Raw genomic sequence first — 25,419 nt, forward strand, 5'->3', positions numbered from 1 at the left:
ACACAAACTAGATTGTAGAGTCAACATGACATGCATTAAATATAAGGGCAGTCTTACAGTTCACAACCAGTGAACGCTGTAAAGAACACCATATCCCACAATGCAATGCACTCACCTTTAATTAAGTTGGAAAATAAACATCAACTATGATTTTAAAACTGAATTATTTGATTGGCCTGCCAAAACATGAAACACTTGCCCCAAAATTAGATTCAAAAAGGTTAGAAGCTTAACCAGACTCTATTAAACATGCCATGTTTCCAAATGTTAGTTTGACTATCAGAAGCAGAACAGGTTTAGGACCAAAATGAAGCTTTTATTACTAATAAGGACAAAACAGAGCATGGGAAATTGAATAATTAACCAAAGACTCACCAATTATACAGCAACAAAGCACACGACCTAAAGAAAAAACACAAGACCGTCAGAAAACATGCTGATTTAATAAGATTAACAACAAACACCCAGACAAAATTAGACAGAGATAAATGAACAAAGTCATACCAAGAATAATTTCAAAATAAAAGACACTCTTAAAAATAAAGGTTCCAAAAAGAGGTTTTGCAGTAGAAGAACCTTTCAGTGAACAGTTTTCAAACGAAACTTTTTTTTTTTTTCTAAGTGGAACATTTTAATGATCTAAAGAATCTTTTTTCACTGTAAAGAACCTTTTGTGGAATGGAGACATTCCATGGCTGTTAAAAGTTGTTCATGGAACCACGGATGTCTGGTGAACCCTGTCCTAAAATCACTAATACATACTTTCATGTTTTTGTTTTATTTCATACTTTCCAATCTCCAGTAAAAGCAAGTCTACACTGAATATACATATTAAGTTGTAGTGCTTTATCATTTTAGAAGGTATTTTTTCCAAAGTAACAGCAGTTGTTGACGGCATGTTATGTCTTTCAGGAGAAGGTGCTGACATCTAATCGAATATGCAACTTTGTTTCTTAGTTTAAAAAACAAACACAAACGCACATAAACACACTCACACACCCTTTCCCACCACATACACACTCATGGTTGGATCCACCTGATTGCATTTGACTTTTCAAAGCCAGTTGTGGATGTGACAGATAAAAGGGTGTGATGCACTTCTGGGCCGCGTTGTGCCTGTCAGCGCTTAAAACCTCCCGTCCAAAATGCTGCGTGTAAATATTTGATGCTGCTGCAGCTCATTCTGGGCTCTTCTGGAAAGTTCTCTGTGTGTGGTTTGAGCACTCCACACTAAAAGCTACAAGTTACAAAAAGACAAATACAAGGAAATGGCTTATGAATTAGAAATCATACCATGTGCTGTAAAAGCACATGGCCCGTCATCAACTCATATTGTGTTTTTTATGAGGCATTCAGAGCAGATGCTCATAAACAGCTGCATACTGTATGCAAACATGTGACACGACCTCCTGCACACACATTCACAAGAATTAACACAACCCCTTCATACACACATGCACACACTCCTATAGATAGTTACGTGCAGACAGAGAACGAATGGTAGAGAAAGAAAGAAAGAAAGAAAGAAAGAAAGAAAGAAAGAAAGAAAGAAAGAAAGAAAGAAAGAAAGAAAGAAAGAAAGAAAGAACAATAAATAGAACGATATATAGAACGACAGACAGACAGACAGACAGACAGACAGACAGACAGATAGACAGATAGACAGATAGACAGATAGATAGATAGATAGATAGATAGATAGATAGATAGATAGATAGATAGATAGATAGATATGTATTTATGTTGATGCATCATTTCCACTCTTTTATTCTTCTGTCTGTCTCTGTTATTTCATCTGCTGTAATGCTTTTATTTCCCTTCAGGGTTTAATAAAGTTCTATTTTCTCGTATCTGACATCCTCACAATCATTTACGACTAAAATAGAGCATTAAAACATGCAATGCACACACAAACACCGCCTCGCATTCAGGAGAGGTTATCGGCTCCAGCTTCCTGAAATAATGGAGTATGGAGGAGATCTGTGCCTGTTTTGGAGGAGAGATTCATGAACGTGTTTGCTTTACCGCAGCTAGAGACCTCAGGGACGCGTCGCTCTGACAGAGACAAAGTGACAGGCAACTGAAGAGGACGCTGGGAACAGAGGGAGGCTTGTGTAGTGTCAGCCGTTCACTCTGTGATCAACGGCCGGCCCTCGAACCCCACACCCGTCTCACGCTCGGTCAAGGAAAAGCATGATCAACTTCCGCGCTAAAGCCCTGCGGAAACGGCATGCGAAGCCAAGCAGAACGAGACACATTTACGCTGTTTGGACAGAGCCGGGGGAGATTCGTCCTCCCAGGTGCTTGATACTGTGTGTTTTTCACTCTAAACTGAAGGATTTTTCTCTCGCAGTGACAAAGCTGTTCCAGTCATCGCCTGAGGACCTGGTCTTACATGACACGGCCTCTTTTCTTCCTCTCTCCAGCAGTTTCTCCCCTGTACTGCAGCATTCAATATGCTGTTTCTTCTTACATTGTCCCAACTCTCCTTTTTATCGCCATTCAACTGTCATTTTGAATATCAGCAAAAAGTATGGCCCACATTCAGGCCACTTACAAAAGAAATCAGATTGTATCACAGAATGTGTACTTTTATGTGCCACTCTGAAACATATTGTTACACTACAATAGGATAACAGCATCGAGCATAAACAGAGTCTGTAATCACAATTTCTATGCATCCAGAAAGTCAGATTCATGTTTATGTGAGCTTTAAAAATAGATAAATAGACAGACAGACAGACAGACAGACAGACAGATAGATCTCAGATATCTCTTTGGTTTTGAGACTTTAGTCTTTTCAACTTCAGGGATCTCATCTATGCACAATCAGCTTGTAACAAATCGCATCATATGACCCCTTTACGAAACAAATAAATCACCTAATATATTTCAATAATTGACTTTAAAAAGTAAAATGTTTCGAATTTCAGGACATTCTAATTGTCCTAAATGTCCTTACACTCAAATTAAAACTACATCCCTTTGTTGCCTCAAGTCTCATTCAATTCAAAGTCAAGAACTGAATTAGAAAGACAGGAAGAATTTATTGAATTTCAATTCAAACCTTCAATTTTGTTTTGTTTTGTTTTTAGTTTAGTTTATTTTTTTTTACTTGCAAACCACGTTTAAGTGAACATTCAAAGTTTGCTTTTCCAATTCTTTGAATTTCGATCCATTTTTATTGTTTTTCTTACATTTAAATTAGAATTGCATTTCTGCATCCTGTTTTGTTGCCTCAATTTAAATTCAAATCAAACTGATGATCTGAATTTGAATGACACAAAAAAATATTGAATTGCAATTCAAGGAAATGAAATGAGGCCATAAGGCCAATAAACCTACAAACTTCAATATTTTAGAACTTTTTTTTAACTTCCAAAAAAGGCTTTGTCAGACCAGCTTTCAAAGTTTGCTTTAATATTTAAAAACTACAGCTGTGTGAATTTAGCGAATTTCAGTTCATTTGAATTGTACTTAAAATTGCAATTCTGCCTCTACTCAGATTTAAATTCAGGAACTGATTTAGAATGACAGAAATAATTTACTGAAATGAAATAAAAAAAAAATCAATGCGACCAATAAACCATTAATCTTTAAGATTTTTAAAGCTTTTTCAAAACTTTAAAACAACGTTTTGTCAACATTCTGAGTTTGCTTTTATATTTCTTTGATATTCAATTCAGTTAAATTGTGCTTCCTAAATTCAAATTCAAATTGCAACTCTGCATCCTATTTGCTGCCTTAATTCAAATTGAGGATTTTTGAATTGAATTTTAAAAGGTGTGCTTAATTCAGTTCAGAATGATGCACAACCCTACTAACCAGCAGGTAAACACACAGCTGCTATACTTACCACTTCTTTAGCAGTGGGCGTCGAGGTAACAGGTATGCTAACACCAGGACTGAGTGGGCGGGGTGCCAGCGGGAAGGATCCGCCTCCAGCAGGTGGTTGGGTAGCAGTGGTGCTCATCGGCTCTTCCTTAGGGCATAAACACACACACACACACACAGTGTGCAACTATGCAGACTTCTCCTGTAGGCCCAGGGCTTCCTCGCAGGGGTGACAAGTGCTGACTGAGAACTCTGTAATTGGAATGACCCTGAACTCACACACTCACACACACACACACTCCTCATCTCCTGCTTTAGATAGATTGTCAAACTCCCAAACTCCCGCTGCTCATTTGCTGATGTGCATGACCGTGTCCAAGAGGCAGCCGCACTTGAGACGCAACCAAATTGATGGAGCTTCAGTAAATGCATGTGTGTGGGCTCTTGCACGAGGAGTGATTTGTGATATGACACGCTCTGCTCGAGTAAGAGGGAATGGAGTATGTTTCTCGGGTCTTTGGGAATCATTCCGCACCTGTTACAGAAGCCCGACACAAGCTAGTTCAGCACTTTTTATATAAGAGTGAAATCGAATGAAATCTGACAGGTTAGACCACCACACACTCAATTTTTTGCAAGTCAGTCAGAGTAAAATCTCAAGACTTCGCCCGCGTGTTTTGATGGAAAAGTCGCATTGGAAAAGTCTTGACTCAGACCTTGCTAAAAATTGTTGAATAAACCATGTCTTCTTAAAATTGATTAGCTTTACTTAAACACATGCACAACACAGCTAGTAAAATAGCCAAGAATCAAGAAGCCAAGTGATATTTACTACAGGGTTTTCCAAATTAATTAAATGTAAAATTAAAATAAATTATTTTAAAATAAAAACAATCAAAATAAAAAAGATCAAATATTTTATTTGTTTACCTGCATGCCATGTGACATTAAACACCATCAGAGAAACATAAACATGCAAATGTGTCGTTAATTTATTGAAATATTAACTTAAAATCTCAGGGGGACTTCAAGAATGTATTTTAGCTTAATGGGTTCCACTGACAAAAAAGTTTGGGAATCCCAGGTTTAGTAAATGTGATTTTATAAGATATTTCTGACTACAAATTTTGAGTCATATTTAAAGCCATTGTAAAGCACTGATAAAACTGCACAGCTTACCTGTGGTCAAATCAGCAATAAATAAAATTGACATCAAATTTCTGAACGCAACAAATAATACAGGTTAGAAAAAAAAAGCTACAAACAACCCACTATTTAGTTTTTTAGCCAAGAATACAGCCTCACTTCTTGTTTGCAAGTCGTTTTTTTGGGGGGTGGGGGGGGGGGGGGGGGGTTTCGGGGTGATCTCCAAATAGTCTCAAGACTATTTTATGTAAATGTCTTCAAAAAAAATGAATGAAATTCAGAAATTACAACTAGCTATATTAGCGTCCATGAACAGACAGCAGACCTTGTCAGGTTATACAGCACCTTGAATTTAATGCGGATGGCCTTTGTTGTGTTCCACAAAAGAAATCAATTCCAAACAGGTTTGGAGTGTCATGAGGATGAGTAAAAGTCTTTTTAGGGTGAACTATAGCTTTAAAAATGTCTTTACTATCAGTCCCAATATAACGCCATTTTATGACAACTGTTTGTGACTATCTTTTGTATGTCGTCATTGAAAGTGAAACAAAACGGTAACAATCAAAGCATATATTACATTTAATATCCGGAGCAGGAGATTCGACCTGCTCAAGAAACCAAACAATGAATACAATTTCCCTTTACATGTCGCAGTTTAAAGAATTGGGAGCAAAACCCAAATCAACATGGACGAGTTTTAGCACTCGTTGCTCTTTAGGCTACGCCACACCTGCAAAAACACTTTTCGTTTGCCACACATCTGAGGTACAGATGCTGATTTTAGCGAGACATCTGTCATTCTAGTTGTTCTTTGAGGCAAGATATGTTCTTCCCCCTCGTTTCAGTGCATTTTTAGATGTTGTCAGGATCCTGCTGGTGAGGTTCTGGTTACAGACCACCTATTCCATCTGCCTCTCACCTTGCTGTCAGATTCGGCGACGCTTCCCTCCCAATCAAGTCGCTATTTCGAAGCTTCATCTTTATTCTGAGGAAAAGCATCTGTTGATGGATTTTTGGTTAGCGGCGCTTGTAAACGCATCATTTTTTCCCCGTCACTGTGTTGCATTTAATTAGGAATTCCACTTCTGCTTGTGTTTTCGAGGAGCTCTTCAAACGCCACGCACTGGGCCGTCGAACAGATATAATTTTACATTTAAATTGAATCTTCTGTTTGAGTAATTGGGCCAATTCCACATCGTTATTTCCCTTGAAACAGAAGCACCAACTCAGTTTATCTGGAGATTTGTATACGTGTTATTATTTTATCATGCGGAGCGTAATAATTCTCTCTCTTTGTTTGAGATGGCAGCCGTCCATCCGCGCATCCGCAGTGCCGCCGGATTTACCGGGAGGTGATGGAGCTGTCAGAGCTCCTGTATTCACTCGTCACCGGTCATGTCTCTGCTTCAGAGCGGAAGAAAGGAGGAAAAGCATGGGATGGAAATGAATTCTCTCCACCCTGCTGGTGAAATGTCAGGGAGTGCAGCCGGTTAGCGGCGACAATGAGGGCCCCTTATCACCTGCTAATTGAAATCCAATGAGGTGTGAAAGAAGCCTTTAAAAAAAATTCACAATCAACAGGACCATCACGCACGGCCACAACCAGAGAGAGTAATTTCATTTTGACGTCTCTCCCTCTTGTTAAAGATCCATCGCTGCCAATTATGGCGTGAGATTGGGTTTCACGGCGCGCCTCGGTCTGCAGCAGCAAGCCAACCCTGAATCGCTGTTACACGGACAGAATTTACGCTAAGAGCCGAGACCCTCGCTAATAAGGGCACTGCTATTCAAACGAACACGCTACACATGCATGCTTTGGTTTTGAATGGGGACATATGATAATATAGAAGAAGACCCGAGTTTGAATCCGGCCTGTGAAGGAAAAGGAACATTGTTAGTTTAATGTCTTTGATGCATCGCTTTTCGAGTTGATAGTGAAATCCAAATCCAAAGCAAATGTTTCAAATTTCTCGAAAATGTAAGATTTATGCTTATACCAATGATTTTGAGAGGATAGCAATGTCAATGTATATTGTTTGGGGTCAGTAAGTTTAAAAAAAAAAATACAAGTACTTTTATTCACCAAGGATGCATTAAATTGATCAAAATGAACAGTATAAACATTTGAAGATTTCTATTCCAAATAAATGCTGATGTTTTGACATTTCTATTCATCGAAGAATCCTGAAAAATAAAATGTGTAACAGTTTCCACAAAAAATATGTAGCAGCAAAACTGATAATAATCAGAAATGTTTCTTGAGCAGTAAATCAGCATATTAGATTGATTTCTGAAGGATCATGTGACACTGAAGACTGGAGGAATGATGCTGAAAATTCAGATTTACATCATAGAAATAAATTACATTTTAACATGTTCACGTAGAAAACAGTTATTTGAAACTGTAACAATATTTCACAATATTACTGTTTTTACTGTATTTTTGATCAAATAAATGCAGCCTTGGTGAGCAGAAGAGACCAACCACAACCTCTTTAATAGTATAGTGCGCATTAAAATAACTTGTGCAGAATACAAGAATTAATAAATTACAAAACATGCAACATATCTGAATGCTCCTATTATAATAAATGCAACTGTCAAAGGTGCAAAATGAATCTCTTATTTATCTAAATTATTATGGTTCTAAAGCTTCAATTGGTTACAATACTGAACTAAAAAAACAAAAATAAAATTGAGTAAATTGAGCAGTAAACTTAAACGGAGTGGTGTAACCATAATCTCAATTATTTTTGCAATTAATTGTTGCAGTCATTGTCATTAATTTGTATTTGTAAGGTATAAGTTACTTTTCAGATTGTGGCCAATAAAATATAATGATTTTGTTGCATCACCTTTTGCATAATTATGTGTGTGCATATTATATAAGTCTACACCCTTAAAAATTGATGGTTCCATGAAGAACATTTAATATCCATGGAATGTTTCCAATTTCACTTTATAGTGGAAAAAAGGTTCTTTAGATTATTAAAATGTTCTTCACGCTAGAGGAATAAACGGTTCTTTTAGGAATCAAAAATGGTTCCTCAATCTATGGCACAGCACAGTTTCTCATGTTAGAAAAAGGCAGATTTACAGTGCTGCCAGTTTCAATGTTTTTTTATAGAGATGCAACTACAGCTAATTATCAAGACAAATGGTTGTACGATGACTGTATGGGTAGGGTTTGTAAAATCATGACATCTGTTTACCGTACCTGAACATATGCACACAGCGTGCATGTTACGTGCCGTTCTTACACATCTCTGTACCTATTTAAGGGTTATATATCAAGTGGATTGGGCACTGTGCATGTTGAACAGGTTTCTGACTGCCACAACTGATGTAGGAGAATCTGTTGTGCGATCCGCCTGTGTGAAAACTCTCACTCTCGTCCTCGGCTCGAGTCTGCATGTCGTTCCTGTTGCCTGGTCGTCCCATACGCTTACTGACATGTTTGTTGACATGAAATATTCAGCAGTGGCATCGAGCCGGCGGTGACACGTGGATGCTCTCCGGAGAGTCTGTTATGACGCCTTGCAGCGTGTGTGTGGAACATTGATTGGGATGTTGGCTGCAAAGAGCAGGTTTCAGGTTTAATAAGAACAGGTGCGGGTGGATGAACGGGCTTTTACACTGAACGCTTTGATTCTGAGTTTCACAAGGAGCCCGTGGCTGAAAACAGTGACTCAACAAATCATGGATATTTCATTCATTCCAGAGAAAGAGGCAGCAGGGGTTTTATGCCATAAAAAAACTAGTCTAAAACCATTCTGAAGGATCATGTGACACTGAAGACTGGAGTAATGATGCTGAAAACTCAGCTTTGATCACAGGAATAATTTGCATTTTACAATAAATTACAATAAAAAAACAGTTATTTGAAATTGTAATAATATTTCACAATTTAACTGTTTTTACTGTATTTTTGATCAAATAAACGCAGCCTTGGTGAGCAGAAGAGACTCTTTCTAACCCCAAACTCTTGAATGGCGGTACAATTAAATAACAGCAATAAAACAGCAATAATCTCAAATGTGAAAAATGAAAGTTACCGTTAGGATGCGTTGAGATGCTCTGGCCTCTACGTCCTAATCAAAAAGCCTCTTCAAAGTGTGCCAGTAGTGTAAAACTGAAAGTAAAATAACAGTAAAACTGGTTGTGAATTTAATGCAAAAGAGAGTTTCACAAGAAATCTCAACAGTCTCTCAAACTGCTCTGCCAAGTCTGCAATCAAAATTCAGAAATCTTAGTGTTGGGTCAGTTTGAAAAAAATATATACTTTTCAGCAAGGATGCATTAAATTCATCAAAAATGACTGTAAACACATTTATAATGTCTTTCTATTCAAAATCAACTGTTCTGTTGAACTCAAAATTTTTGAAAAAAAATATTGAAGGATTTGATGATTTCAAAAAAGTATTAAAATATTATAAAAATTATTTAACATTAAAATATAAATTTATATCAAATAAAGTATAACATAAAGCAGTGATTATTAATGAAAGTAAAATTATTATTAAATTAAATAATAAACAATTATTATTTAATTAATATAATATGCACATCTTCTGCAGAATTTGACTGACACAAACCAAATAATACAAAACATCACAGAATTCATCAAACACATCCCTCCAAAATGATGTCACTTCCTGGAAAATTATGATGTCAAGGAACTGCCATTTGAAGTGAAGTGACATACGGCCAAGTATTGTGACCCATACTCGGAATTCGTGCTCTGCATTTAACCCATCCAACGTGCACACACACACAGCAGTGAACACACACACACCGTGAACACACACCCGGAGCAGTGGGCAGCCATGCTGCGGCGCCCGGGGAGCAGTTGGGGGTTCGGTGCCTTGCTCAAGGGCACCTCAGTCGTGGTATTGAGGGTGGAGAGAGCGCTGGACATTCACTCCCCCCACCTACAATCCCTGCCGGCCGGGGACTCGAACCCGCAACCTTTGGATTTCAAGTCCGACTCTCTAACCATTAGGCCACGACTTCCCCATTTATTAGTTAGGTTTTACAAAATACCTAAAGGATGGGTAAAATACAAACTGATCACAAATTAACACAATATTTACATGATTAGTTGATTAGATTAATGATTAAACAGATTGATCAAAACTCCTAGAATGAATGAATATATATATATATATATATATAATCTGAATTTAAAAAAAAAATCTGAATATGTTTTTAATATCCACTAATGTTGTACAATTATTTAAAATTCACACCATGTTCACTTCATTGTGATAATGTAATAATAAAAAACTAATTTTCATCTTTAAAATATGTAATAACGTTTAATATAAAGTCAATGAATATTTAAAAAATATAAATATTTTACCAAATTTATAAAACCATATGATGGGGAAATGAAAATGACTGGGCTGATAGAGAGAGAGCGAGAGAGATGTGGTGTAGCCCTGCAGCACCTGTAACTGCTGGAGTCTCCTCACACTCCTCCATCTGTTTCTCTGCCTTATCTCTGAACTGAAGGGCCACACAGGAGGACCACGCAACACTGCAGACATCTGCCTGAAGCCACACAACGCTCTGGGCCGCATTCATACACAAGCTCAAAACCACACTGTGCTCCTGTCTTTTCCTCAAGTGTCGATGATCTACAGCAGCATCCCTGCTCAAAACAAGAAAACAGCCTAAACCAGCCTAGAGGAGCTAGCAGGTGTTACTAGCCTGGACAAGATGCTGGTCTTTGATGATGGTGTAAGACCATATTAAACCAGCTAAGACCAGCAAATTATATCACCTAAATTGAGAAAGATGTATTTTTATATACAATGGTAGAGAGTCGGACTCGTAATCGAAAGGTTGTGGGTTCGAGTCTCCGGCCGGCAGGAATTGTAGGTGGGGGGAGGGAATGTCCAGCGCTCTCTCCACCCTCAATACCACAACTGAGGTGCCCTTGAGCAAGGCACCGAACCCCCAACTGCTCCCCGGGCGCCGCAGCATGGCTGCCCACTGCTCCGGGTGTGTGTGTGTGTGCATTTGTTCACTACTCACTGCTGTGTGTGTGCACTTGGATGGGTTAAACGCAGAGCACCAATTTCGAGTATGGGTCACCATACTTGACAATACGTCACGACTTTACTTTACTTTACTTATCAATAAATTAAATAATAATGTACTATAATAATAAATAATATGATAATACTTTATTTTTCTTTGCACAGGTAGGTTTTCAGATAGCTTTGCAGGAAGCACAAGACGTTGCCACAGTTCTTCTGGATTGAGTCTGTCTCAGTTTGTTCTGTTTCTTCATGTCATTCCAGACAGACTGGATGATGATCAGATCAGATCTCTGTGTGGAGCACTGGCTGCTGTCAGACAAAAATCTGACATCTGACAATGGATTATTACAATTAATGGTTTGGAAATGTAAACTGATATTTCCTACTGACACACGACAGCAAAATATAGAAATAACTGACTTAAAACCATTTTTTAGCTGCTGAAAATATTAGTGTTCTAATAATTTCAGCTTGTATATGTATGTATATGTATGTATATGTATGTATATGTGTGTGTGTGTGTGTGTGTGTGTGTGCGTGTGTGCGTGTATCTCTATCTATCTATCTATCTATCTATCTATCTATCTATCTATCTATCTATCTATCTATCTATCTATCTATCTATCTATCTATCTATCTATCTATCTATCTATCTATCCTGTATTAAGTATGTATACAATGGTCTTATGATGATTTTAAGAGTGGAAACCAGATTAGCTAAACAAAATTATATATATTTAATAAAAGTTATTAATGCTAAATACAGTAATATACATAAATGGGTTTTATATCTTTTGCTAAATGTTTTAAATCTGTAAAAATTTTACTTAAAATAACTTTTAAAAAAGTCTTTTGATGGGTTAAAAGAGGTTTTAGGTACTAAGAAACCAGATTAAACCAGCAAAGACCAGCAAACCAGTGTCAGATCTTTGTTGTGTGTCATGTGTCTGTCCTTGTTTAATGTGATCATTAGTTAATTCTTGTCCAGCCGTGTTTGTCTAATTATCTATGATTATCCTGTGTATTTATAGTCCTGTCTGTTCAGTTTGATTTGGTCTGGTCTACTCGTTACTTCCCGGTGTTCCTGTCTGTGTCAGCCTTGCCTTGTTTGGATTTATTAAAGACTGTTATTTTGAGTTTATCCTCATCTCCGTGTTCCCCGTTCATCCTTGCTGTGTGACAACCAGACCAGCTTAATTGAGAAAAAAAATGTATATGTATCTACATGCATATCAGAAATTAGACCTACTGTTTAAAAATTAACAATGCATTGTAACAAAACAATAATTACTACATATTTATATTCTGTAGAATTATTTGAAGCCTGTAATGTGAATCTGTTAAATATTTAAAGAATTTTAACAAACACTTAAATCGGAAAAAGAAATTAAATCAGTATAAATGATTTACACAATGGACTTTTATGGTCTTATGATGGTTTAAGAGTGGTTTCAGGCACCGTCTAAGACCAGCAAACCAGACCAGTTTAATTAAGAAAATAAAATATTTCTACATATATATCAGGAATTTAACTAAATGTATGTACTGTTTCAAAGCAATATTAAAAATAAAGTTTGTTGAAATCTGTAACTTGAATCTGTTAAATATTTTAAGAATATTAACTGGCAACAGACACCTAAAGAAAATAAATCTGTATTAATTATTGACACAATGGACCTTAATGGTCTTATGATGGTTCAAATAAGGTTTCAGGCACTGATAAACCAGCTAAACCAGATAAAACCAGCTAAGACCAGCAAACCACACCGCCTCACCTGTATTCCTACATATATGCAAGGAAACAATTATAATACTTCAAAATTAACAGTGCTTTTCACAAAATGAACTGCAATTCAATAAACTGCCAATTCACTGTTCAACTTGTGAATCAAAAGGAGTCCGTTCATACATTCTGAATCCTCTGTTCATCTTTAAATGCTCGTGTGGCTCACATACAGTATCTACACCAATGCTATTTAATGCAAAGGCTTTCCAGGCCGGAGCTGAAGCGAGAGAGTGAGTCAGGTCTCGATGTATCTGCTGTCAGTGTGACACAACTCATCAAACCGCTCTGGCCTTCAGGGTTTGTGGGTAAAATCTGTCACACACTCACAGTTGCACGGAAAACTGAATTTAAACTACGGCCTGTCGGCTGGAATCACATTTCCAATCCGCTCAAATGAATTGTCATTCTCAGCATTACAGCGCAAAGCTTGGCCTGTGGTGAGACTTATAAATCGCAGCCGTTCCTCTGTCTTCAGTCGAGGAAGAAATGCTGCACTTGCCAGTCGCTCGCGTTTTAAATATCTGCCTCCATCGATCCGCCAGTTTAGACTTCAGCTTTTTCTGACTAAGACGGTCTATGGTGTGGAACGGACCGACTAATGCAACCTTTATTTCAAATGTTATGTTTTGGTGGAAAGCAATCTTGAATTAATTATGAAATGCTTGGTTTGTTATTGCCTCCAAAACACAATCACATCAGTTATGGCTTCCTGAGCACTCAGATGTTTGATGTGGTTTCCTCAAGTTTCATTCGATTTACATTCGCCACAAGCTTCGTTCAGCTCCGTAACATCTCCTACAGGCCTTAAACACATAAACAGAGAAGAGAAGATTTTACTTTGGGTGATGATAAATCATTTATTTTACAAAATATATGTACAAGTGGATCAAAACCTTTGTTGTCCTAAAGTTATTCTAAAACCTAAAACCAAAATGCATTCTCGTCTTAGGACAATAATGATTTTATGGTATATTTATGGTATAATCATTTATTTTGCTGCAAATATTACACAACCATATATAAATGTCTATTTTTGGAAAACTCCAGTAGTCCAGAGTAGTAAATCAAAGTGTAGTAAAAATAAGATAATAAAATTTACAAAATTTAAATAAATTAAAATAATACATAATAAAAGAAGATTTCCAGCATCCAGCGAAGCAAACTGAAGTGGTTAAAATAAAATTAAACGAAATAAAATAGTAAAATTAAATTAAATAAAATTTAAAAATTATAAAAGAATGATGGCAGCTTATAAAAGATTTCCAGCATCCAGTGAAGCAAACTGAAGTGGGGTTAAAATAACAAAATAAATATGATATATAATTATTTTGCTGTAAATATAACCATATAGAAATGTCAATTTTTTGTTTAGTCCAGTACTTTAGTATAGCAAATCGAAGTGAGAATTAAATTAAATTAAATTAAATTAAATTTTGGATAGCATTCCAGTGTAGCAAATCAAAATGAGGTTAAAATAATAAAATAAATAATAAAAATAAATAAAGTAAAAAAGTAAATGAATAAATGAATGAATAAATTAGTGCATGATGTTGCCTTAAAAGAGCATTTTAACAAAAATAAATAAATAAACCAATATAAAGAGTAGAAACTGTATTCAGAGCTAAAATGTCTTTTCGTGTGCTGATTTTCTCCTGGTGAGGAACATCTCATTCATTTAAAGTCACAGAAAAACATATTTCCAAAAGTCTCAGGTTGCTCTACATTTAATCCAGGAGAAACTATTGAGAAATTAAAGAGATCTCATTTGTGAATTGTCTTTCCTGTAATGGCATGATTGTTAGAGGAAGGTACCTCCTCACAGGAGAAGTTCTTCTGGCGCTGCGTTTGAACCAGTGTATGTGTCTCCTGAGCCGGGCCTCGTCTGCAGCGCTTGCTGATAAAGCCAGCCTTTGATTCTGGCCTCACAGGTGAAGGAGAAACACCTGTTTGATCCGAGGGCCGCTGGTTTGAGATCCTCTCCGCCTCTCCTTCAGATGATGGGTGCACTTGTCCTGGCCAGGACCTTATCAAAGCCTCAGAGCGTTTCTTCTTGAAAGGTCTGAGAAAGAAAGCCAGCGCTGCTCTGTGAGACCGTGCCTTAAAAGAGAAGATTCGTTTTTGAGATAATACAACAAAGGTTAGTTTTATCAAAATAAAATCACAGTAATGGTACCATGATGGGGATATTTTGCTTCAAATATTACACAAACATATAGAAATGCCTGTTTTGGATAGTCCATATTCCAAAACTACAGAATGTCACATTTTATTATTAGCCGTTTCAACACATATATTTTACCAAATAAAAAGAACAGCACGGCCCGTCCTTCCCAGACGCTCTCTGACAACCTGATGCGTAGTGCCCATTAAATCAGCGCGTGCAGCGTCCCAGCACAGGAGCGCACGGCGCAAGCAGAAGCGCGAGCGGCCTGACAGTGACGGATCAAGCAGCATATTCAAACAGACCGGTGACGCTGACAGACGGTGGAGGAGGGCCGCGCGCGCCTCTGTCAGACGCTCCCAGCGGTGACCCGTCCGTCTGCCGCTGGAATGCAGATGCTGACGGAAACACGGCATGACAGAGAGGCCATCAAAGCCTGACCGCTTCAGCATTCAGACGGATCTGAGCCTGAAAAACACAGCAGTACTGGTGATCTCATACACGCAATCTCTACCTGCATACAAAGTGTACATGTGTGCACATTTGGGTAGACACTGAAACATGCAATATTGGTGTATTGGCGGCAGCTAAAATGCCTTTAGAAATGTACGGGGTGCAGATGACCAAGCTGAAACGATAGAGAAACATCCAAGAAAAACAATTCAATTCAAATGGGAGTAATAAAAGTAAAAAAAAATTCACTTTTTTATGGCTGAATATTATATTCTCATATTATGATGACATTAACATGTGTTTCACTCAGTTACTTAAGCAAATATTGTTAACTGCATTTAATTAAATGTTTGATGTCCTCATATATGTTTATGTCATTTCATTTATATAAAATCAACCTGTGAATTTTATGAAAAAATAATTCAAATGTCTGTAGGCCTATGTCTCTAATCTAAAAAATACAAATAAATATTATGACTTATTTTCATAGATTATATCTTGAATATGTGTATTTTGTCTTATAGCACTCAACTTCTAAACAAGTTATAAAAGTAAAATATAAACAAGTTCAAACTTGTGCAGTGCAGTAAGACAAATTGCACTTATATTTATGATATTATCTATGAAAACAAGTATTACAAGTATTACAGTCTGCTTCTTAACATATAGCAAAAATAATATTCTTGTAGTATTTTTGTTTTGTTTTCCAGTCAAAACGTCTACAAATCTTTAAAATAAGGTTAATGTACTTGAGAAGCACACTGCATGCATAAGTGTGTCAATAAGGCCAGAAATATAAATGCAAACGACTGCACAATTATACACTGTGTTTCAGTAATGCAAGTCATGTATGTTCAACAGGGGTCAGCAAGCATTTGCATACTAAAAAGAAAGTATGTTTCTAGATATACCATCTTAAATCCTTCACCAAGGCTGCTTGCTGGATATATAATCATTGGTGATAAATAATAGCCATCACACATCTGTTTACACACATAGTGCCACATATTGCTGCACACATGCACCTGTGATATGAAATGTAGCTCTGCGACTGTTCGCGGTTAAATTAGCTGAACGTGAGGCGAGGAGGGTCACCGTCACAGCAGCGTGAACATCCAGCCCGAGGCCAGCCAGTCGTCGCCCCTCGAGACCACCAACGCAGCACCGCTCCTCATTTCCCAGAACGCATATTCCCATAACCTGCTCCCGGTTTGCAGGGTACGCCTGAATGTTGGACGGGATTCCAGCCACCTTGATTATCACAGACAGCATCAGCTTCACTCTTCATGTAGGAGTCGACAGGCATCCACACTTTTGGCCTGAGAGAGAAACACAAACAAAGTTAGTCATAAGATACACTACAATGTCTGTGGGTGGAGTTTCACACTTCTAGCGCAACAAATGCACACTGTTAATTGGATTTTTAATGATATTTTACACTATTACTGCTGTTCAAATGAGCTATGAAAAATATTCTTTACTATTCAGGATAAAAATATAGTATATAGAGTATCCGTACTCAGGTATAGATGTGTGTTGCTGCAGAGACACACAGCATGGCTTTGTTTGGAGCCATTTTTATTAGCGAAATAGATAAAAAAGACACTGTTGTCTCTACAAGTGAAATCACTTAGGATTTATTTAATTTTTGCCCTGACACAAAGAAAAGTCTGCCATCAGGCCATGTTAACCAAACTGTTCATATAATCGCTCGAAATGTATGTGTTTGTGTGTTTGTCCTAGGAAGACTGCATATAATTCTATGATTAAATATCTACGTTTGTTGTAAATAAAAGCAATAAAATGTGTATGTGTATATATATATATATATATATACAGGTCCTTTTCAAAAAATTAGCATATTGTGATAAAGTTCATTATTTTCTGTAATGTACTGATAAACATTAGACTTTCATATATTTTAGATTCATTACACACAACTGAAGTAGTTCAAGCCTTTTATTGTTTTAATATTGATGATTTTGACATGCAGCTCATGAAAACCCAAAATTCCTATCTCAAAAAATTAGCATATCATGAAAAGGTTCTCTAAACGAGCTATTAACCTAATCATCTGAATCAACTAATTAACTCTAAACACCTGCAAAAGATTCCTGAGGCTTTTAAAAACTCCCAGCCTGGTTCATTACTCAAAACCGCAATCATGGGTAAGACTGCCGACCTGACTGCTGTCCAGAAGGCCATCATTGACACCCTCAAGCAAGAGGGTAAGACACAGAAATAAATTTCTGAACGAATAGGCTGTTCCCAGAGTGCTGTATCAAGGCACCTCAGTGGGACGTCTGTGGGAAGGAAAAAGTGTGGCAGAAAACGCAGCACAACGAGAAGAGGTGACCGGACCCTGAGGAAGATTGTGGAGAAGGACCGATTCCAGACCTTGGGGGACCTGCGGAAGCAGTGGACTGAGTCTGGAGTAGAAACATCCAGAGCCACCGTGTACAGGCGTGTGCAGGAAATGGGCTACAGGTGCCGCATTCCCCAGGTCAAGCCACTTTTGAACCAGAAACAGCGGCAGAAGCGCCTGACCTGGGCTACAGAGAAGCAGCACTGGACTGTTGCTCAGTGGTCCAAAGTACTTTTTTCGGATGAAAGCAAATTTTGCATGTCATTCGGAAATCAAGGTGCCAGAGTCTGGAGGAAGACTGGGGAGAGGGAAATGCCAAAATGCCTGAAGTCCAGTGTCAAGTACCCACAGTCAGTGATGGTCTGGGGTGCCATGTCAGCTGCTGGTGTTGGTCCACTGTGTTTTATCAAGGGCAGGGTCAATGCAGCTAGCTATCAGGAGATTTTGGAGCACTTCATGCTTCCATCTGCTGAAAAGCTTTATGGAGATGAAGATTTCATTTTTCAGCACGACCTGGCACCTGCTCACAGTGCCAAAACCACTGGTAAATGGTTTACTGACCATGGTATTACTGTGCTCAATTGGCCTGCCAACTCTCCTGACCTGAACCCCATAGAGAATCTGTGGGATATTGTGAAGAGAAAGTTGAGAGACGCAAGACCCAACACTCTGGATGAGCTTAAGGCCGCTATCGAAGCATCCTGGGCCTCCATAACACCTCAGCAGTGCCACAGGCTGATTGCCTCCATGCCACGCCGCATTGAAGCAGTCATTTCTGCAAAAGGATTCCCGACCAAGTATTGAGTGCATAACTGAACATAATTATTTGAAGGTTGACTTTTTTTGTATTAAAAACACTTTTCTTTTATTGGTCGGATGAAATATGCTAATTTTTTGAGATAGGAATTTTGGGTTTTCATGAGCTGTATGCCAAAATCATCAATATTAAAACAATAAAAGGCTTGAACTACTTCAGTTGTGTTGTAATGAATCTAAAATATATGAAAGTCTAATGTTTATCAGTACATTACAGAAAATAATGAACTTTATCACATTATGCTAATTTTTTGAAAAGGACCTGTATATTAGTGCTGTCAAAAGATTAATCACGATTAATCGCTTCCCAAATAAAAGTTTTTGTGTGTCTGTGTACTGTGCATATATATTATGCATATATAAATACACACACATGCAGTATATATTTTGAAATTATTTCCATATTTTTACATGTATATATTTATATTCATATAATTTATATTATATATAAATATATATTAATATATGAACATAACACAATTTTCTAAAATATATGCATGCATATGTGTGTATATATGCATAATAAACATACACAACACACACACATATATTATGTAAACAACAACTTTTATTTTGGATGCGATTAATCACGATTAATCGTTTGACAGCGCTTATATACATATATATATATATGTATATATACGTGTGTGTGTGTGTGTGTGTGTGTACATATATAGATATATATATATATATATATATATATATTCAATTAAATTCACATTTTAGTTGTATTTTAATGATATTTTACAGTCTTACTGCTATTAAAATGAGCTCCAAAAGGTATTATTTACTATATAAATGTTCAACTATACTAAAATATATACTCCAATCATAAAAAAATATATGACGATGATGGTGATCATAATGCATATTATTCGGAAAATTAAAACAATATCAAAGATTCTGTAAAGAAATCTATAAAGCTTAAATCTAAATGTATAAAATTAGAAAGTTAATTAAAAGGCTAGAATTGGTACATGATTGAATGTCTGAGTTTGATGAATGTTGTCAACACAATCAGTTGTTCAGACTTTTCCCCGTTTATCCTGTTTTATCCAGCAAAATATGAGTTTTGTATAGTTTAAAATAGTATAGTTTAAAATCCTATATCCTATAAAATATAATCCTTTGAAATAAAACTACAAAATGCTATAAAATACAAAATTTTAATGAGATTTTTAATGATATTTTACACTTTTACTTCTGTTAAAATGAGCTCCAAAAATATTCTTTACAATTGAGGACAAATGATCAAATATATACTGGAGTTTCTGTACTTCTGCTTTCTGGCTTTGCAAGTCATGCAAGTCGATTCTTCTGTTGGCTTCCTTTCCCTGAGAGACAGACGGAGAGAAAGCGAGGCATGGAGTCACTGCTGGGCTGCATATGATTACACCAATCCAATAAAAGAGCTCATTGCTGTTCTGTGTGCAGCACATTAAAGTGCTCCATGCTAATGAACCCGAGTCTGGATATAGAAACCAGCAGCAGATACTTTCACACTACATGAGAAAACCCTCAGTGCTAAAACACAAGCCATTCATGGTCGCAAACATAAGATGCTTTTCATGTGGATATCACCTTTGCAACACAGTGCACACCGAGTATATCTTATAACCGACACTTTCCACAAAAAGAGCTCAAAAACTGCGTAACTTTCAGAAAATGTTCTTGGCCACCTCAGGAGGTCAAACTGAATATTATATGAGATTTTATATTTTCTATTCATTTTATATGAGAGTTGCTGTTTATTTAATAATATTTTTAATTTTGTAAAATAAAATTCTATAAAATAATAATACTTCTAGTTTCTTAAAAAAAAAAAAACAGATTTTATAAAGGACTCGAAAAAGTTTAGATTGGTACATGGTTGACAGTATTTTTTTAAAAAGCCAGAATTGGTACATGGTTGAATAGTTGAGCTTGAGAGTGCAATCAACACAAAAAAAACATTCAGACATTATTTCAAATTTGTTACATATAATGTTAGCTCATAATTGCTGTTCTCACTTCAAGTCTTGAAGTCTTTGTGTCTTTTTTCCTTAATGGGATGCCAATTTGTACCCTATTCATGGAAAGGTGACATCCACAGACAACATAAAAGTATCCTGACAGTAATTTTCTGCGTACCTTTTGTGTTTGAGGTTTGGTGCTTTGACTGTTTCTGATATCTGTGTCTTGTTGGGAAGACGTCGAGGCAGATGAAGGTCATTGTGATGATGAAGGGAGGAGCTCTGCGCTGTCGGCGCATTAGGTGATGAGTTCGTCCAATTACAGTCGACTTCCCCGAGGGCCACTGCGTCGAGATACAAGATCATCACCTTGATCGTCAAGCACTGTAAAATCTATTCCATTCAGCCTCGTTCTTTATGTATCATGTGTCGAAGTCTCATTTAATGACCTTTCTCTTCATTATCAGTCGCCGCTGCCATATGCTCATTAGCAGAATTACTCCTGTGGTTTAGATATTTTTACGATCAGCTGTAGTCTTTTACGGTCAGGATAAAACTGTGTTCGCTTCAGTAATGTGACATTTGCGATGAGGTAGAGGTTTTTTGGAAAATCAGGTCTGTAAGCAGACGTAGACTGGGATTTTCAAGCGATGCTGTGAGTGACATTTATATCCTTTCTCCAGCAGCCTCTCAAGCAGTCAGCGCGGTGAATATCTGGCCGGTACATGACAGCGAGGGGTCAGTCTTATTAGAGGGCCCCGGCTTTGAGACGCGGTGCTGGAGAAGGTCGTGTTCTCAGACGACCGATCACACACTGTCACTTAACACCGGCCGTGTTGTGTCACAGCCTGTTTGTGTAACGCTCTCACCTCTCAATGAGATATGAACAATGACAGCCGTTTGACGAGTGTCACCCGGGCAGAGCTTCACAAAGACACACAAAGAGAAAGAGAGAGAGAGAGATGGAGCGATAGAAAGTCACCCCGCTGAAAATACAGGCTGGTTTTTGCTGCCGGTCTAGATGGTTACTTTAGATGGTTACTAGATAGATAGATAGATAGATAGACAGACAGACAGACAGACAGACAGACAGACAGACAGACAGACAGACAGACAGACAGACAGACAGACAGACAGACAGACAGACAGACAGACAGACAGACAGACAGACAGACAGACAGATAGATAGATAGATAGATAGATAGATAGATAGATAGATAGATAGATAGATAGATAGATCTATCCTTTTAAGATCTGTTTAAGGTCCTGTTTATGTCTACTTACAGTCTCACTTTTCTGCAAACAATCTATCTATCTATCTATCTATCTATCTATCTATCTATACACACACAACTGTACAGCCTGTTCACTTTGAAATGTCATGTTCAGAAAGCAAAATGGGTTGTGGAGACATTTGTGTGCTGACTGTAAAGCACTACAAGGGATCATAAAAATATCTTAACCACAGGAGTAATGAGCATATGTAAACAGCATCTAATATTGAACATGAAGGATATTAAATGAGACTTTTGAACACATGATACATAAAGAACACAAACAACCAGAGCAGATTGAGCGTGTACTGCACATTTTGGTAAATGTAGTAGGCTGTATGGGTGTTTACTGAGAAAATGATACAGAGGCTGGATATTATCTTGAAATTTAATGTTACCTGAAGTCAGAGGTCAAATGCTGCCGTTTCTGGTTATGATTCTGTACTCGACCTCCCATACTGATGCTCTCTGTCATCCATTCGCTCAGCAAAGCATGCTTCATTTGCTCAGATTTATTCATTCTTTGATCGCTGTGCGTGATCAATATCCATTTAGGCTGTATAGCATCAATTTGTATAATGCACATTGCTTCTTTTTTGTAATTCTCCTCAAAATGAATCCTGTGTTGATGTTTCTGAGGACGACCTGTAGAACAGGAAGGAGACTGTGAATGAAACGGAGGATGTGAGAAGAATGCATCATCTCCCAAATATAAAACTTCATTTAGAACCACAAATACTTCTCAAGGGTTGTGTTGGGTTATGCTCGTCATACGGGAATGATGTTGCACCACCCGTCAAGCAGATTTTTTTGTGCTTTGAAGGCAGTGCATGTCAACAAGTTGTGCTGTCAGCGAACTCAAGATGCGATTGCATGAACTGTTGTGTATTTTTTTGAAAATCGTTCCATAAGCACTCGACTTACAAACGAGCTGGCAAGGTTTCTTCAGGACCAAAAGCTTTGATGAAGCGTCAGGAAGCTTCTAACGCAGTGATTGACATGCTTTCCGGTGCAGCGCTGACTGGCCGTGTCCTGGAGGAAATGGAGAGCGCGCTCAAAGTTCTGCTGCGGCGCTGACCTGACACTGCAGTACGGCTCTGCCATGAGTGACAGATGAAGAGATGATGGAGAGAGATCTGCGATGGATCAAACACAATACCTGATGAAAGAGACACAGACAGCAGGAGACAACAGGAAACAGAAAGAGGGTGAGAGAGAAGACACAGGAAGAACGAACCAGTATGTGAGAGTGAATACTAAGACTACTGCGCTTGTAAACGGATACTAACACTAACTAACTATCTGCACACAGATGGTTTAACTGAAATCTTGTCTATCTATACATCCATCCATCCATATCTTTATCTTTCATTGTTTCGATCTACAAACATATGGTTTACCTGAAACTAACACTAATCACTCAAACCAAAATGCTTATCGTTTGGAAAACCAACCAACCAAAAACCAACTTACTAACACTAAATACACAACCAATCCAGAATGCTCATTGTTTGGAAAACTCTCTCGGAACTAGACAGACTATAACTGTTTCTAACTAACCAACCAACAACTAACTAACTAACTAACACTAAATACCCAACCAATCTAGAATGCTTATTGTTTGGAAAAAGTCTCTGGAAACTGGACAGACTATACCAACTGTTACTAACTAAATTTACTAATCAACTTACTAATGGTTTACCTGAAACTAACACTAACCAACCAACCAACCAACCCAGAATGCTTATTGTTTGGAAATCTCCCTTGGAACTGGACAGATTATGCCAACTCTTAATAACTAATGTAATTAGCCAACTAGCCAATGGTTTACGTGAAACTAACACTAACCAACCAACCAACCAGCCCAGAATGTTGACTGTTTGTACACACTCTGGAAATTAGGATAGATGTGCCGGCTATTATTACCTAAAATGTACTAACTATAAACAGATAATGAAACTAACACTAAGCAAATATCTGTTCAAGTTCAAGTTGAAACAGAAACAGAGAAACAAATAGAGACATAATTAGCGTAGCTGCTGTTCCATCTAAGCAAAAATTATTTGTTCAACCCAAGCTAAAGAATAATAATAATGTACATTTGATCAGATATAACTGCAGTACAAGATTATAAGATGCATTATGTGAATGTTTGGCTAAAGAGATGTGTCTTTAATCTAGATTTAAACAGAGAGAGTGTGTCTGAACCCCGAACGTTATCAGGAAGGTTATTCCAGAGTTTGGGAGCCAAATGTGAAAAAGCTCTACCTCCTTTAGTGGACTTTGCTATCCTAGGTACTACCAAAAGTCCAGAGTTTTGGAACCTTAGGGAGCGGGTTGGATTGTAGTGTGGTAGAAGACAAGTTAGGTACGCAGGAGCTAAACCATTTAGGGCCTTATAGGCAAGTAATAATATTTTGTAAATGATACGGAACTTAATAGGTAGCCAGTGCAGAGACTGTAAAATTGGGGTAATATGATAATATTTTCTTGACCTGGTAAGAACTCTAGCCGCTGCATTTTGGACTATCTGTAGCTTGTTTATTGAAGATGCTGGATAACCAGCTAGCAGTGCATTACAATAGTCCAGTCTAGAGGTCATGAATGCATGAACTAGCTTTTCTGCATCAGAAACAGGTAGAATGTTTCGAAGCTTGGCAATGTTTCTAAGATGGAAGAATGCTGTTTTTGTAACATGGGAAATATGATTTTCAAAGGACAAGTTGCTGTCTAATATATCACCCAGATTTTTGACTTTAGAGGATGTAACAGTGCATCCGTCTAGTTGCAAATTGTAATCCAAGAGATTTTGTGTACTGTTTTTGGTCCAATAAGTAATATCTCTGTCTTATCTGAATTTAATAGGAGGAAATTATTGGTCATCCAATCTTTTACATTTTTTACACAATCTATTAGCTTAGATAGTTTAGAAGTTTCATCTGGTCTTGTTGAGATATATAATTGAGTATCATCAGCATAACAATGAAAACTAATCCCGTATTTTCTAATAATATTACCAAGGGGCAACATGTATATTGAAAATAGCAGAGGACCTAGGACAGATCCTTGTGGTACTCCATACTTTACTGATGATAACTGAGATGACTCCCCATTTAAATGAACAAAGTGGTAGCGATCGGACAGGTAGGATCTAAACCATCTTAAAGCCTGCCCTTGAATACCAGTATAGTTTTGTAATCGATCTATGAGTATATCATGGTCTATAGTGTCGAACGCAGCACTAAGATCAAGTAATACTAGCAATGAGATGCAGCCTTGGTCTGAAGCAAGAAGTAAGTCATTTGTAATTTTAACAAGTGCAGTTTCTGTACTATGATTGGGCCTGAAACCTGACTGAAATTCTTCATAGAGATCATTTTTTTTTTGCAAGAAGGAGCACAATTGAGCAGACACAACTTTTTCTAAACATTTTAAACATAAACAGAAGATTTGAAATGGGTCTGTAATTTGCCAGTTCATTATAATCTAGTTGTGCTTTCTTAATAAGAGGCTTAATAACCGCCAGCTTAAATGGTTTTGGGACGTGACCTAAAGATAACGATGAGTTAATAATATTGAGAAGCG

This window comes from Barbus barbus (genome assembly GCF_936440315.1).
Source record: "Barbus barbus genome assembly, chromosome: 19".
NCBI lineage: Eukaryota > Metazoa > Chordata > Actinopteri > Cypriniformes > Cyprinidae > Barbus > Barbus barbus.